Here is a 16,536-nt window from a genome sequence, read left to right on the forward strand (position 1 = left end):
GTCCTGCGCGGTTGGTTACCAACGTGCTTGAGTTGGCATTCCAAAAGAAGTTTCTTTCGGTTGCTCCTGGGAAAACTCATGTTGCAATTGCAGAGCATTGAAGGTAAATTAATCTGCATCTCAAGGTTACAGTTAGGTTCATTAGAGTCTATTTGTCTTTTCCTTGGTAACAGGGGAGTTCTAAGTGAATAAATATTTCCTTGGGATTTTTGTCACTCTTTAGCTCCTCTTATTTACTCTTACATGTACATCTTATCACGGTTACAAAGGTCTTGTAGTCAAATAAGACACAATTCTGTGGTTGTGTGTGACAAATGAACCTGTTTAATTCCTGTATTGTGACTTATTTAGCTTTCTAGCGTTCGCTAGTGTGAAGACTTTTTTGTGTGCGTGTGACAGTAAAATGAGCAATTTATCTAAAAATAAACAGTGAAGTACGTGAATAATAAGTAAATGAATAATTTGTCTGTCATCTTTCTGTCAGGGAGCTCATTGTGCTTTGCATTTGTGTCTTACAATTTTATATACAGTAGGCTGAAGCACATGACATGTATTTCCAAAAGTCTCAGTATGAGTCTGTGGCAGAGCCTGAAAAAGGAACCAGGAATCTGTGTTCACTGACTCATCCCAAAGGTATAAGTGTGCTACTTACAGGCACTTTTGAGGATGTGAAAAAGCAAAATAATCAGTGAACAAAGGTTTTTTTCAGTCTCCGGTTACGACACATTGAGCAAAGCTAGTCTGTAACAGGATGGGGTGTCCGAAGCTGCTCCTTTGATTTGGCCAACTCTAAAGAAGCAGTAAGAATATGATCCTGAGAAACCCTGAGGAAGCTTTTGTTCCACAAAAGGCCTTGATGCTCTTATGTAGGATGGTGATGTACTTAAGCCAGTGGAAAAAGTAACTCTAAAGTTGGTAGTATTATAACAAATAACTTCTGAGCTGAACAATGTCAGATGGTCTCACAGCTAGGAGGAGCTTTCAGACTACAAAATATTTGGACATGCTGTCCTGGGTGCAGAGCTTGTAGCTCTTCTGAGCATCTTGTAGCTGTGGTTAGAGTTCTGTAGGCTGGATCTTAGTCATTGTGTATGGCTATCACAATGCACTTTTTTGTCAAGTGTGATAAAGGGCTTTCTCGGTACTTATTTCTAGCCTTGAGCAACACTGCTACCAATGGATGCGGTGCTGTTCTGAAGAACCTGACATTTGTGGCATCAATACTGTTGTGATTTCTTGCATTTTGTCTGTGAGTGCAGGCCCTGCTGCCAAGAACTTTCTGACTCTAGAATACTTCTCAGCCATGTACCTATGTAGATACTGGACAGTTTGCCAAGTCAAGGCCAAACTGTTTGAAATTTAATTTATTGGAAGATTGTTAATTTGTCATGCGTATTATCAACAAAGTATTGACAGGGTCTGTTCTTCTGTTGCATTCATATGTGAAAGTAATTTTTGTGTTCTATTTTTTGTAGCAGCTAATTCAGACAGAATTCAAGTGTGAAGGCTTTTCCTAATTTAGAGGAATTTTAAGAACTGGAAAATTATGCTACATAACTAGCTATATTTGACATGTCTCTGAATTTACATAATAAATGCCTGACTTTTGCAGTTAGCAGAACTAAAATATGGAGAGGATCAGAACACGATTTAAGCACTGTCTTACTGCTATCTCTCATTTCTTTTGTTCAGATGTGTTTCTTTTGTTCAGATGTAATGGGAAAAAAAATCTAACTATTTCAGTGCTGGAAAGGGCTCAGGACATGGGTTCTGATCCTCACCTCCCTCTGTCTTTAGGTATTATCCTCATTTCACAGCTGGACAAAATGAGGCAAGGAACATGTGACTTTTTTTATTAAAACACTTGGAGATTTGCTACTGAAAAGCATATGAAAAAGCTACACACTTCTTATACAGTTATGTAGCTTTTCTTTAACAGACCCAACTACTTCATCTCAGGCAGACTGAAAAAAGGAAACATAGCTGGGATAATGTACCTGCCTGCAGAGCATTCTGATTAAATTATACACCATAAAATTATACTTGAGTTGGTCATATAGTAAAAATTATAATAATAATGATAAAATGGAAAAAAGGATGCTGCCTTCAGGAGTTCCCTCAAGAGCTCTAGGTTATTTGTGGGGTTTTTTGATTCTAATGGCTGTTATTTCTGATGTATGGAAAATACTCCCTGGAAGTACATTCAGTTCCTTGTCTTCTTTTCCTGTCCTGATGTTGGAGAGTTCTGCGTTTTAGATTTGACTGGCACATACAGGAAGAGGAAAAATGAGTTTGAAGACTTAGGGTTAGGAGACAAATTTGTGAGCAGCAGTGAACAAACATTGCAGTACCTGAGAACAGGCATGGCCTTTGAAGGAAGGTTTAGTAATTTCAAGCAGATTTCCATAGCTGCATATTAGTAAAACCACTGTAACAAGTGTGCAGTGGAGGGGGAATGTAGTTAAATAGAACTTGCCATATTCTAGTTTGGGCTGTATAGAAACTATCCTCTTCATACAGCACAGTCTGGGTAATCAGAAGAATACGTTTAATTCCTTTTTTATTTTACTGCACTATTGATTGCTTCCCGTGGAATCAACTAGACCCGCCGTTTACGAGAGGAGCGCACTCATTTCCTTGAGGTAGCTCAGTTACTTTGCGTGTTGCCCAAGACCAAGTCTTTGACCCTGGTGTTTGGGAAGCAGGCGAAGTGATCTGAGAGAGCGGCGGCGCGGTGTTGGTGAGGGGCAGTGCGGCAGCCGAGCGCTAGATGCCACTCTGAGGCCGCAGTAGGAGCTTTGCTCTCCGCAGCATCCCAGCGGAGAAGGCTTGGAGAGCGACAGCTCCCGGAGAGCCCCGTGTGGGAGGGAGACAAGACGAGCTCCTTGCATACCCCTCCGATGACGCTGAAAGAACAAACAACGAAAAGGTGAATCAGGGGCCAGCGGTAGTGCATTCAAGGCCCCATGTGAGTCAGGGCCAACAGCAGGTGCTTCGGATGAGAACTGAACCTCCAGAGTCAGCAAATAATCTCCCGGCTTCAATAGCTTTGTGCACAGGTGTCCCCACTTCTGACCTATTAGCCAGATGGGCTCAGAAGGAAGGAGGAAGAGCAAGGTGAAAGGGCAGTTGTATGTCACTGGATGGGGTTTCATGAGAGTTTAATCATGATTTGAAGACCCACGGCTCTTACAGTATTTCTGATGCTATGGCCGCTCTGCAGGTACGTCTGTAAAGGTCTGTGATCAATAGAAATACAGTTAATACAACCTCCTCCTTCACCATTCCCATACATGTCCTAAATATTGCAGCACTGTGCTGAGAACCAGGCATCAAAACTGTCTATAATCTGACTAAACCAATAATGAGCATGAGTCACAAAGCTCAGTGTGGGTTTGTGCAGCTCAGAAAATGCAGTAGTATCTGAAGAAAGGTTTGGCTTGTTGTCAAGATAAAGGCTAGTTGCGCAGTTTGGATTCAGATCAAGGCTGAAATGTGGAACGAAGTTTTGATGGGGCAGCATCTTTTCTGGGAAGTGAGTCTGCTTTACTGAACAATTTGAAAGTGAACACTTTCTGTAAATGACCCATGCTATACATCTTCTAAAAAATACTCCCAGTTCATGCAGTGTGCCATTAGCAACCCAGACACATTGCTTCAAAGTACTGAACAAGCTGTAGAGTACTGAAGGGGTGGTGAAAGCAGAGAAATATATATATATGTGTGTATATATATATATATATATTTCCTTTTGTATGGAAGGATTTACCAATGCAACAACATAGTTTTGAGTTAACTATATGGCTTGTAGTCCTCAGCCTTGAAGATGAATACATGTCAATCTGTAGGAAACAGGAAGGGATGAATCCTGGTAAAAATCCTAGTCACTGATGCGTATTATTTCTCTTCAATTACTTGGTATTCCTACATAATCAGGAATAGTGTGCAATGCATTGCTAAGTGAGTAGTGTTGGTCTCAAATAGCAGGCTTACAGAGAAAATAAGATTTTCACTGCTATTAGCTACAGGAGATTTTTAGGTGGAAATGGTGGAGATACACGTCTCACAGCTGAGTTTTTCTGAGTGCTGGGGAAATTAGCATTGCTTTGGTGGCCTATAGCCTTGTGCAACTCTCCCATGTGCACTGTGATTAGATCCAACCCTGTTGGGGTATAGGTTTGTGTGTGTGAATTTGACCTTAACAGAATTAAGTACTCAAAAATAACTGCTCTTGGCAAAGCACAAGTATAATGCCTTGTGTGGCTGTGGTGTTTTTTTGTTTGTTTGTTTGTTTTTGTTTTTTTTTATTCTCTACTATTGGTCTATCTAATAGATACCTGTTTAAGTTAGCTCAAATGGTAGAGGGTTGTATTTTTGGTGCTCAAGTTCCTGTATTTGCTTCTTGTTGTCCAGTTTAAATATCTATTACACTGGGATTATAAACCCTACTAGTGAAACAGCCAACATGCCCTCCAAATTTAGTGGCGCTTCAGTAGCCAGTTTCTAGGAAAACATGTCAGAAAGAAACATTCTGTCTTTCCTGACACCATCTTCTTCTGAAAAAAATTACCTTCTGGCAGAGTGATTGTTCAGTAATGTACAGAAAGCCCGCATGTATTTCTTTTGTGTGTCTAAGAGTATAGGTAGGTGTGCTGTCCTATGATTGTCTAAGCCCAATGAGTAGTTCATCTGGAGTCCCTTAGGTGTGTGAGCTAAAGCATGGATACTTATGTAAGGCAGGATGTTAGGTCAGGTTTTGTTTTCCATAACTTGAATTTAAATGTAGAAATTATTACTTTGAAGTAGGGCATTCTCAGATATCAAGGAAGGAGTTTGGTCTTTTGTATTTAATTTACACAGCCATTGCACACGCGCACACACACACACTTTTATCCATGAAGCCACCCAAGTCTTAACCTGGAATTTCAAGGATTTCTGTTGGCAACATCCATCTTCCGCGGCCCTCCTCATATTAGCATTGATCTACAGGGGAAATAGAGAACACGGCTGTGTTATTATATACCCGACTGCAATTTCTGTTCCAGTGATTGAGTGTACATACAGAATTTTTGAAACATGGCCATTCTAACTTATTTTGTCTTCCTGTCAATAGCGTGGCACTTGTCCAAATTATGGATCAATATCAGCTGATCTTTTTATGTTAAACTGTAATGAAGTTGCCTCTCTTAATGGAGATGTGATCTTGCTTCAGGCAATGCTTTTAACTGAGAACTTTTGGAATGAAAATGGGGGAGAGGGGAGACAGAAGCAGAGGAATGAGAAAAAGCCAGAGTGGTGGAGAATAACAGCATTCCTTCCTCTTTTTGAAAGAGGTAGGAGTGGGGTAAGAGAGGGACTCGGATATGAAGAGAGCTGGCTTGTTAGGACTTGGGTAAGAACTGTTAGCTTCTGCTTTCTTTGAAGTACTGTCTAAAAGCCAGTGGTGGACACTAGGAGTGAGAGCCTGGCTCTCTTGAAATTTCATGCAGTGTTACCTTTAATTTCTCTTTTAATTTCTATTCTTTTTTTCTATTTCACTCTGTTTCATAAAGTTTGTGAAATCAAATCATTGAAAGAACAGAGGAAAAATGGGATGAGGCCAGGAACGGGGAATGAGAGATATAAAAGGGGATATTAGATCAGTCATTCTTTCCCTTGAGGACAGGATGGGATCATCTCTACAGCGACTTCTCTAGGTCTATATCTATCTCTGAAGAGTTTTAGGGCATCAGTGTTGTTTGTGAGCTGTAGCACAGAGTAGCTGAAGGCCTATCATTTCATAGGCATTCACATGAAACTCTTAAGAGTGCCCCTGCTTTTACTTTATTCTTATTTCACTTTCTAGGGCAAAATGTAGAGGGGAACTTTTTCAATCCCATTTATAGGGTAAAAGTTTTGTGGAAGAAAGAGATGTTGTGTCAGGCTTTTGGAAAAGAGTCTGTGTGGGACTATACTAAGTTTGTTTGGTAGGGGAAAAGGGAATCTGGAGGGTTTGGAACCGATAGTCAGTGGCTGAGTTAACAGACACTTTCCTTTCTAAGAGCAAAGTGATGCTGGTATTTTGGAGTGGTGTTCTGTGAAACATTTAAGTTTCTTTTGTGGCTGAGCCACTCCGTCACAGCTCAATTTTGATTGCTATGAATATGTGCAAGCTGGAGAACCCAGAAATGCTTCTGATTCCAAGTGTCTTGTTTGTGTCTCTGTCCCATATGGGAAGGGAGGCAAGAGGCCTGTGTATGTACCAGTTCCTCATAGTTTCTCTGTGGTGGCAGGTGAGCCATCAGTAGGGAAGGAGCAGTTGGACACACCAGTTTCTACCTTCTCTTTCTCTTAATCTTTTTCAGTTCTACAAAGCAGAGTAGGAAAAATAGCAAAACATCAGAATGCATCCATACGTGTATATTACTTTTACAAAGGTCTTCTCTCATATTTTTGCTTTCATTATCTCACCCTCTTCAGTCATAAGGATGTTTCACTGCTGTTTTATCTTGGCACTTACCCAAATTGTTTGGTGAACTGTATGAAAGCAGTATTAGAAAAAAAAGTCTCAACCATCTTACACCCCAGTGCATAGATGGGAACAGTGTTTGCAATAAAAAAGAGGGGATCTTTGCATGAAAATAATTCTTAAATTGAAGTTATCCAACAGATCTTCATAACTGGGGGTATTTTGTAGGAGGCCTAAACTTTTTTGCTTTTATGAGAGATTTACATTGAGCCTCTTCTTCATTCTCTTAATCTCTTTTTTCATATAATGCTTTTCCATTGTTTCTGCTCTCTTTCTTTTTCCTCCTCTTTGTTGTTGTTGTTGTTGTTCATTTGTTTGTTTCCCTGCCTCCCTCTCCTCCACTTCACCAGACTATATAATTTTATAAATATTTTGGATTCAGAAAGCTCTGTATGTTTGTCTTTCTAAATCTTATTGTTATTATTATTATTATTATTATTAGTTACTTTATGGAAGCATGCAGAATGATATATACAAAGACAGTGTTGGATTTGAGAAGCACATGACAAGATCTTCATGAGAGTTGAAAATGATTGGGTAGGGCTGATAAACTGAGATAAGTAAGGGAAATTAAGGAACTAAGCAAGTGGTTTATTTACTGACAAACAACTGTAGCTGAGTTGGAAACTGAATTTATATTGCACAGTCTCATGCAGATGCCTTTAATCACAAGGATATGCCTTTCCTTCTCAGAACCTTAAGCAAAAAATACCTAAGCACGACCTCTCAGTTTTAGGATAAAGCTATAGTGAATAATGAAGAAGTTAAGACTATGATAGTGAAGATGTTTTTGAAGTTTCAGCCTTTGGTATCCATTTCAGTTTCAGTCTCCTACACTCTTAAGTCCCTATGATTCCCTCTTAAGTCCCTAATGAATTTGTACCTCTTTTTTGTCCCCCCAGATACAAGATTGGCTAATTATAACTGGGGGCATCTTTACAGTAGTTTTGTCCTCCATGCCTACAGTATCTAAGTATCTCAAGAAACATTCATAGTTTTTAAGGCCTTGGAAAATGAAGGACAGTGTTATTTCAGTTGTACTGAGGCAAAAGAGAGTAATGATATTTGGGGAGTGGTGCTACATAATAATGGTAAATCTGGATGAAACACACTTTTCTTGTTCTATGGAAAAACTTTAAATTCTAAGAAATTGTTCCTTAGAGTGGATGAGAAATTAAAATTATGATAACTTTTTATGAACTACAATGAGAGAAAACCTCCAGCATTAGTTTGGATCTGTGGAGAGAATTTAAGATCTTGATGGTCTTAAATTGTCAAATGAAAATTTATTTTTTTAAAAAAACAGCTTAGTATTGGGAATAATGTTAAATAGGAAAACGGGTTTTTTTCCTGCAATAATGTTTTAGTTAGTGTAGTTTGTCAAAGGTGGTTGACCTGTAAGGAAAAAAAAAGTTTTGTTTTGCTGAATCTACATTTTCAGCCAAAAAACATGTCAAAAAATCCAAGTAGCTATAGTTCCTGGCAAAGAAAGTAGAGGGAAGCCACAGCTTTTTGTGGTCTTCCACAACCTACATTACAGCTTGAATCACTTTAGTAAAGAAGACTTGTACATAGGTTTTCAAAGAGTTTGATAAACTATTGGTGTAAATCAGCAGAGCTGCGCTGAGGTCAGTGAAGTTTGTCTGCCAATCTGCTCCTAACTGTGCCACGAAGATATGTTTCTTTTCTGATACAAAAAAAAGCACAGATATTATGTATAAGTTAATACCCTGTACTGGCAGGAGATGGTATTTTCCTCGAGTCTGTGAAGGAAGGTGAAAGAGGCAAGAAGCAAAGCTGGGAGACACACAAAAAGAAAAACGAAACCAACCTAAAACTCTGCCCCAAACCTAACAAAGAAGTTATTGCCTTTACCACTACAATCTTGTTTTTGGAGACCCAACATCAGTCACAAAGCAGATGCTGGCAATGCTCCTGCTCAGCAGGAGACTATAAACATGTCCCAGGATCCCACGGTTTATGTGATTATTTACACAAGTGCAGAGTAAATGGAAGAGGTTATCCCTGCTAGCTGGTACTCATGGGTATGTGGGTTCCCTTTGCTTTGCTTCAGTGTCAGGGGCAGCAGGGTAGGAGTAAGCAAAGCTTAGAAAATCCAGCCCAAGGAAAATGAGGTAGATTATTGAATGTTGAAGTAGGATACTTTCAATAACTGATCTGTTGATTTTGCTTGCAGCACTGAAAAAGGTGGAGGATATGGAGCAAGTGGGAGGATAATTCTGTTGGTTTAAACCCAGCATTTTTTTCTTAGGTCTGTAATACTTGCATTTAATGTGATTGTTATTTTGTAGGAAAAAAAATAGTAAAATTGAACTAAATTTTAAGAAAGTACTACAGATTTGAGTTTTAAGGGGAATACATTTCATATTCAGCATATCAAACTGAATGATCTGTACTTTCAGAAAGCTTGCCTAGGCTGAAATAACAATTCTGAAAGAGATTTGTAGTCAGTGTAAATCTGCATTTTAAGAGCTTGCTCAATCATTCCACCTTAGACAAACAAATCTTTGTTTTACATCATCTACATTCTTATTTCTGAACTGTTTCATACACAGAATACTTGTAAGCATGGACCTTTATGCACAGACTGTTGAATAAAGATAGACTGTGAAACTGGAAAGGGGAAATTTAGTTGTAGCCTAATTTTACTGCTAGTAAAAGAGTTACACCACCAAGGAATTTGGCCCACTGCTTTGGAAATTAGAAGTCAGACTTAATAGTGGGTGTAAAAAGAAGAGGGGCAGTCATTACTGTTGAAACATTATGTCGGGAATTGTGTGCATTACAAGGGAATAAACATGATAAAATTAGTTCAAGGACTTGTTGGTCTTCTATTAGCAAACAGGTTACCATAACTGGTTTAAACCCATCCTTGGCAAAATTTAGCTGATTCCTGTGGATTTAACCCGGGGATTAATTTAATCTTCTGTTTTCATAGTCTTCAAGCCCAGAAGGGCTATTAGTCTGTATACTGCGGCCTGCCATAGGCTGCAGAATTCCACCCAGTTATTCAGCATCAAACCTAGTAACTGGTATGTTTTGAAAAAAGGCATCTTTCTGCAGTGAAATTTCAAGGAATGAAGGACGTGCTGTTGGACATTTGTTGGGGTGATCAACTGTTCTTTTTCTTGAACAAGTCTGAGACTTTGGTTCTGTTCCTAATTCTCTGGCAGTCGAACTTCCTCTCCATGCTCTAATTTCCCTGTCTATAACTTGGAGATAGGATATTTAATCTCATCTGGAAATAAACTTAAATGCCACAGCAAAAGACTGATAAATGCGAGTAAAACATCTCTCTGTGATTGTAGTCTGCTCTCTCCTGTATCCCTTTCGTTCTTCTGCATTTCTCATTTTGCTTTTCCCAGCCATTGATCTGTGATACTTTTACTGAATGCAGTAAATGATGAGCTGACCTTCTACTGCTTTCTGATTGTACCTACTAAAATTTTATCTATGTTCTCTTAAAGAAAAATAAAAATTAAACAAATTTTCTCTAAAATTGCATGCATTCAAACAGAAAAGATACCAAGTTAGCCTTTCCTTTCTTCATAATACAGCACTTTGGGAGCATGTGCTGTTACTGTTATTTACATAGCTGTGTAATGAGATGGGAGGTTCACAAGTTTTTTTTTTTTTGTTTCATGTCACATTTCAGCTTTCTTTTAGTAATTACTGTAGCAAATCTGTCTGCTGAGGATCTCATAGTTGTGTCATTCCAGCCCCTGGGATGTTCATGCCATACTGAAGTTGGAATTCAGATTTTTTGTCTCAAAACACATCGTTTCAAGTGCCCAGAGACAGTGGTATATAGGGCTTGTGTTATGTTCCTACCCAGAAGAAACTGTCCTGCAACCCAGAGGCTTGGTTCTGGATTGTCTCCTGTTTCAAGCTGAACATTTGTAGCTCTCCATGCAAGTACAGAAGAGAACTGACTGATGTTTTCCTTGTTTCTGAGTTTTCAGGACAGGGACTGGCAGCTGGAGTCTTTGTAAAGAAATGATTCATAACCAAATCAACCCATGGGACATAGGCACTTCAATATTATTATAGTGACATGTACCTTAGAAGTGAGTTCTAAAGATTAGATCATACAGCAAATGGAAGCCCCAGTTTCCAAGTGTGACATCACTGAGAGGAAAGGCTCAGGAAGAGGGTGCAACCTCTCTGCTTATCTTGGTTTAGCATTTTATTAGATGCTAGGATCAGTCTAGTCCCTATTGTTTCCACAAACAATATGAGGCTCTTGTCTGCAGGCTGCTTTAGGACGGGTTGGCCCCTCTCAAGGCCTACCAACAAGAGCTCTGTAGTTGCTCTTCTTCCCCTGTTATTTGCCAACTGAGTGATACTACAGTCACTCTTGTCTTTGCCTCTGTAGGCCGTAGGGATTGGTAACAGTTGCTGTTTTCCCCATAACCTTTGTGGTGATTTTCCTGATCTCTCTTCAGCTGATATTCCTAGATTCCTGTCTCCTGTTCCTGGTGGTTTGGAAGGTTTGGTCCTGGGAGCTTGTCCTGCCTCTCCATCAGTCCCCTCTCCTGGTGCTGCCCTGTTGCAGCCTTGGTCCCTGGGGGCTTGTGTGTCCTGCCTCACCAGCGTTTGCCTTGCCTGGTGCAGCATTCAAGCGACACCTTAATAAAAAGCTTTCCTCCCTTATCTCCTCTCTGCTGCTGTGCCACTGGGCTGGGGATCGGGTTCCCATCTCTTTCACACGCACACCTGGTCATAAAACACTGGGTTTGTTTTTAACCTCAAACCAGGGAGCTTTAATTAAAGAGACAGTGACCTCTTTTATGAGTTTGCTCGCATAGGGTTTCAGGGCTATTGTCACATACAGCTCACATAACAGAGCACCATTGCACAAAGCTCCATTTACACATCCTTCCCCGGCTTTTTTCCTCTCCTCTTTTTGTTTTCCAAACGCAGAAGGAGGTTGTTTTCTTGTTTACCCCTAGGCAAAGTTGTTTCTCATGTTAGTAGCCTATGGCTAACAGTCTCTTTGAAGAGAACCTACCTATCTTACTAACAACACATAGATGTCATTAGACTTGGAGAAATGTTATTTTTTAATCTATGTAGGAAATAATCTTCCTCACCTTAAATTTACTTGATACGAATGACTAGCTAAAATGGATCTTGTCCTCTGTTCTGTTCTCCTTAGCTAGTTCTCATACCTGTGTAGTGGAATTTGTGTGTTTTTTATGAAAAATACTTTTTTATTATTCACTGTTATATTTATATGTATTCATTAATTTTCAGGTGCAATTAGTAGTCAATAGCAAAAAATAGATTTTTTTTTATTTTTAAAAATTATAAGTGCAGGGACAGACATTAGAACTTGTCCACAATTTTACCCTGAATAGTTTACATTTAATTTAAAGAAAAATTTTCACAAATACATCCATGTGTTCCCATGCACTTGTATTCAAAGATGCACAATCAGGAAGACACACAGAAGTGTCTACACAGACCAGAACTTATTTGAGGTATGCAGACTTCTGAAAAAGGCACTCATTCAGAGAAAAGAGACAGCTGGGACACAGATACAAGCAACCACATAATTGGCAGAACACAGAAGCACACACAGAGGATATGCACATACAAAAGAAAAGAATAATATATGTGGAAGAGTGTTGTTTCCCTCATCATACACCTTGTGTGTAGACCTTCAGAAACAAGTACAAGGACAACCCTGCAGGAAAACATGTATGTAGAAACTTATGCCCAGAAACTCTGTAAGTAGTGTGTAAGTTACTGTGGACAGGTCCTGGGATTCTCACTGTTCAGGTGCTGGAAGTCTCACTGAATTATGTAAGGTTTTTGCTTTCAGTGATGTTACTTTCAGGAAAAGCTCACTAATATGAAAAAATATTACATGGTTTAACTGCAAAGATTGTAGACATGAGAACACATGCCCTGACATATACAGATAGGTAGATATATATTGATGCAAATTCAGATAGTTTTTTTTAACTTAATATATTAATACAGATTTGGCTAGACACAAATATACCACACACACAGACCCTTAGACACACATAGATATACCCATGTCTATGTTCATTGAGAGAGACTCACTCAATATCTGTGTATGTGTGTGTTGGGAGAGGGTCATAACCTCCTCCATTCTTCTCCTGAAGGGGTTTGGATAATGAAGGGAAAAGAAATGAGGCCTGGGGCTAATTTGTAGTGGCATTTCCTGGCCTCTCTTATGCCAATGAAGCTCCGTTTCATCTTTAGCCTTATCAATTCTGCAGTCATGTGGCTTTCCGCTTGGACGCCTCTGTCTCTTCACCCTCCTCCCCAATCTCCGATGCTAATGGAAACTTCGTTAATGCCATTAATCTGCTGACCGGGACAAGTCAAAAACATATCCACACAATCTGAGCCAGGGCTGCAAGCGTCCTGGGGCTGCCAAACAGAGGCACCCCCTGTGTTCATTGCATTCCTGAAGGAACTTCATATTGATTTATTTCTTTCTTTCCTTCTCTGCTTTATTCCGTGACAACATTGCATTCTTCAGAACAGGCATCAAGTAGATGGCCTTTTCTTCCTGATCCCTCATCATGATATTTCTGCAAGAATTCTTTCCCCAGTTGCAGTGCTAGTGTCTTCTTTCAGTGCCCCTTTATGGCAGCCTTTTTGTTCTATTGTCATCTTTGGTGACCAACTTGTTATTTCTGTTGCCTAACAGAATTTTGTAACCATCCAAATGTTGTGTGAATCTGCCTGGACTGGTCTAAAATATAAAGCTTTCTACTCTACCTTGGTATTAGCAAGTTCGTCATTATCCAACCACTTCTATTGTTATTGTTGTTCTAGTGGCAGTTGCCATTAGCTCCCTTCTTGAAGGGCCATGCTGTTGGGGTGCCCTGTCCTCTGAAATGTTCAACAGCTCCCCAAAATCACTTTTGAGGAGTGATGACGTAGCTTTTCTTTGCATTTTACAAGTAGGCCAGGTTTTGCAATACTTCACCATTGTCTTCTATCCCAAATGAGTATCATTTTTGGTGATATACCATTTTCTTAGCTATGACTTCAGCTTTCCCTGCCAGTGTAGCACACCTGCAGAAACTTGAAGCTCTGAGCAATGACTCACCGTCTCCTTATTTCATAGTATTGTCCAGTGGCTGAGCATGTGGAAGTTCCTCATGTCGGGATTATGCTGGCTGAGGTTTCACTGAGAAGAGAAAATAGACTCTGTTTGATACTTGCTTTAGGAAAAATTTCTGTGATAATCAGAGTTCATAGCTAGCTCTTGAGAATGTCAGGATGTTGAGTGATCTGTATTTGATCTAGGAATCTTTATATACATAAATGAAATAGTGACAGTGGAGGAGGAAAAGACAGCTAGGAAAGGCATGCCGTCAGAGTTGTGACATATGGATATGTTTAGAAAAAAAGCATCAAATTGATGAAAACAAGGAGCGAAGTTGGCAGTTCATGCTGAACTTTGATGATGTCAGGCTAAATCTGGAATGATATTGGCCATGACAGAAGGCTGAGCCTTAGTTGCCACCTTCACACAGACATCACAGTAAGAAGGGATTGTTTTACAAGGAGAGAAGACAAAGAAGTTTTAAGTTCTTCAGTGCTGGCAGGGGTTGAAGTCAAAAGTTCATCCTTATGTAGTTTTGGGTATAGAGAATGCAAGTCATTTTCCAGCCAGGAGATGCTCCACTGAGCAGAGCATCTTCCTTCTCCAGCCAGTTCTGGGATGAGATATCCTTTTAAATCTTTAGGGTGTATGAATGCATTGCACTGTCTAATACAGAAGGATTCATGCTGATTGGTACCATGCTTATTTTTTGGGCATCACTGAATGAGAGGGGAGGGGAAAAAAAGTAGAGATTGTGTTATAGCTTGGTATAAAAGAAAAAAGGAAACCACAATACTCAGTGCCCTAAAATTCCTATTTAAACGAGTGGGACAGTATCTGTAAATGTAAGACCAGCATCTGCTGGGGCACTTTCAAAGCTTCAGTGAAAGCAGAGAACCCAAAATCAAATACTTGTAGCCTTAGCAAGTGACAGGACAGTTAACAGGTCATACAAGACCACTTACTTTCATTCAGCTGTTAAATTTGCTTTCTCTTCTTCATATCCTGTTACTTGGGATTTGAAACTGAAAAGCTGGGGGAGAAAAATTAAGTTCCTATAGTGAAGTCTATTGTCCTGGGAGATGCTGGTAGGAGATTTTTAGCATGTTTTCTCTGAACATGACTTAAGGAAGCTATTGGTACCTAGGTGAATTTATCTGGCATAACATGCAATACCACATAGCAATAATACACAGCCTGTGATGTTGCAGTGTGCTAATCGTGGAGTCTGTTCCACATGCATGGAAGGGATGATTGTGACACATGGTCCTGTACAAGGAAAAGGGAAAAAGATCTTCAAGTGAGCAAGTAGTTCATGCACACCTTAATATAGAAGGAGAAACACCAGGAAACCACGCCCTATCCAAGGTGTAACATTGTCCTGCCCGGCAATCTTGGCAAGTTGTTTACCTCTTCATTTGTCTAGACTTTTCCTGGTTAGTTCACTCTTACCACAAACTTTTTGAGAAAGAATAGTTTCTTCCTGTGTGTGCATCCAGCTAGGGAATCGGACCTCATCTTGGCTAAAGTCTCTCTACAGTAATATAACCCCCTATGCCTTCCTTCCATATGGCAGGAATTGTGCATTAGACTGAGAAGTAAAAGGTGCTTTAAGCTTCTGACTGGTGCCAAGAAATAAATCAATTCAGCAAAGCCTGCATTAGCTACCTTGGGTACTGGGAGCATCCCAGCTGTGGCAGCACAGAGCCTGTCGAGGTTAAATTTGGATCATGTCATGATGCAGCCTTCATGCTGGGAAAGAAGTTTAAAATGTCTGTGCTGTATGTCCTTGGAAAATTTCTATTTGAATGCCACTGCTATACACAAAACTGCTGCTGCTGTGGTTGGTATGCTCTGACCCATCTTTTGCTCAGTCTTTTCCAACTGCTAGCCTCATAGGAGCTGTCATACTGCTATGCAGATTCTGCCCAGCTTCCATTTTGTTATGGAAAACGTTCCAAAAGTGGTGGTGAATGCAGTTTTTCAATGAAACAGTATTTTGTTGCCGTTGTGACACTCCAAGTATATAGAGTAGACAAAGTTTGTAGTTTGAAATAATGTCACTATATCCGCCTTTTTTGTACCTTGTTCTGTTTTCTTTATTACAAGATTTATTTTTTTTTTCATGAATTCTATGGGGTGGTACTCAGGCAATGTAGCTTTTATTTCTGTTTCTGTTACAAATGTGCATTTTGATTGTGGGATAACATACATCAATAACATACATAAATAACAAAGACATAAAAGTCTTTGCATTATCCAGTTGTAAAGTGAGGAAGATAACAAGTCCTTCTTTCATTTTTTTCTTTCTAGTCTAAGGTAGACTTGCCTGGCGCAGCATCCCTTTCCGATCAGTGAGCCACAGCCTCGGCTGAGGAGCTACTCTTGTCTCTGTTAAGCTTTTTTGTGCAGGCTTCTGGATTTAGACCCAAAGGCTGGAACTCAACCTCTATTCAAGCATCTCTTGGTGTGTTGTGATGTTGGTATGCTTTTGTATCAGTGAAGGATAAACAAAACAAAGTATTTTAACACTCTCTCCTTTCTGTTTACCTTTATAGTAGTAGTATCTTTGCTGTCTTCTTATTGTAAATTTGTCTTCATTCTACTAGTGAGTGTCCTGTGAGTAATCCTTAAGCTTTCCTGGGGGGAAGACCCAATATTTTGATGAGTATGGCCATTTCTGGTGGTAACTGCAGGAAAGAGCTTTGTTGTTTTAAATTCAAGAATGATGTAACAAAATCTGAGGAGTGGCCTTGCCTGGAAACATTTGGACTTGCTGGTTCATGGCTAGTGAAAATTGATGTGACTCATCACAAAATGTAGTGCATTCTTTGATGTAGAGGGCAGAGAATTAGAAATTCTCACAAATGCGAATGAATCTATGTTTTAAAATCCTTGCAATCAGCAAGGG

At 39.6% G+C, this 16,536-nt stretch overlaps 2 long non-coding RNA genes across 2 annotated transcripts in view; one reads left to right on the forward strand and one right to left on the reverse strand.

The window, feature by feature from the left end:
- Positions 1-16,536, forward strand: part of LOC114054692 — a 107,298-nt gene continuing 90,762 nt past the window's right edge. Inside the window, exons 1-2 of the long non-coding RNA XR_003570546.1 lie at positions 1-103; positions 14,837-14,993. This is a non-coding gene — a long non-coding RNA (uncharacterized LOC114054692). The remainder of the gene's footprint in view (positions 104-14,836; positions 14,994-16,536) is intronic.
- LOC114054695 lies at positions 11,623-14,838 on the reverse strand. The gene is made up of 3 exons (XR_003570549.1): positions 14,802-14,838; positions 13,626-13,706; positions 11,623-11,700 (listed from the first exon to the last, which is right to left on the reverse strand). It is a non-coding gene; the product is annotated as an uncharacterized LOC114054695 (long non-coding RNA).

Source organism: Empidonax traillii, unplaced genomic scaffold (genome assembly GCF_003031625.1).
Source record: "Empidonax traillii isolate 1590-97213 ecotype Southwest subspecies unplaced genomic scaffold, ASM303162v1 scaffold38:size1800464, whole genome shotgun sequence".
Taxonomy (NCBI): domain Eukaryota; kingdom Metazoa; phylum Chordata; class Aves; order Passeriformes; family Tyrannidae; genus Empidonax; species Empidonax traillii.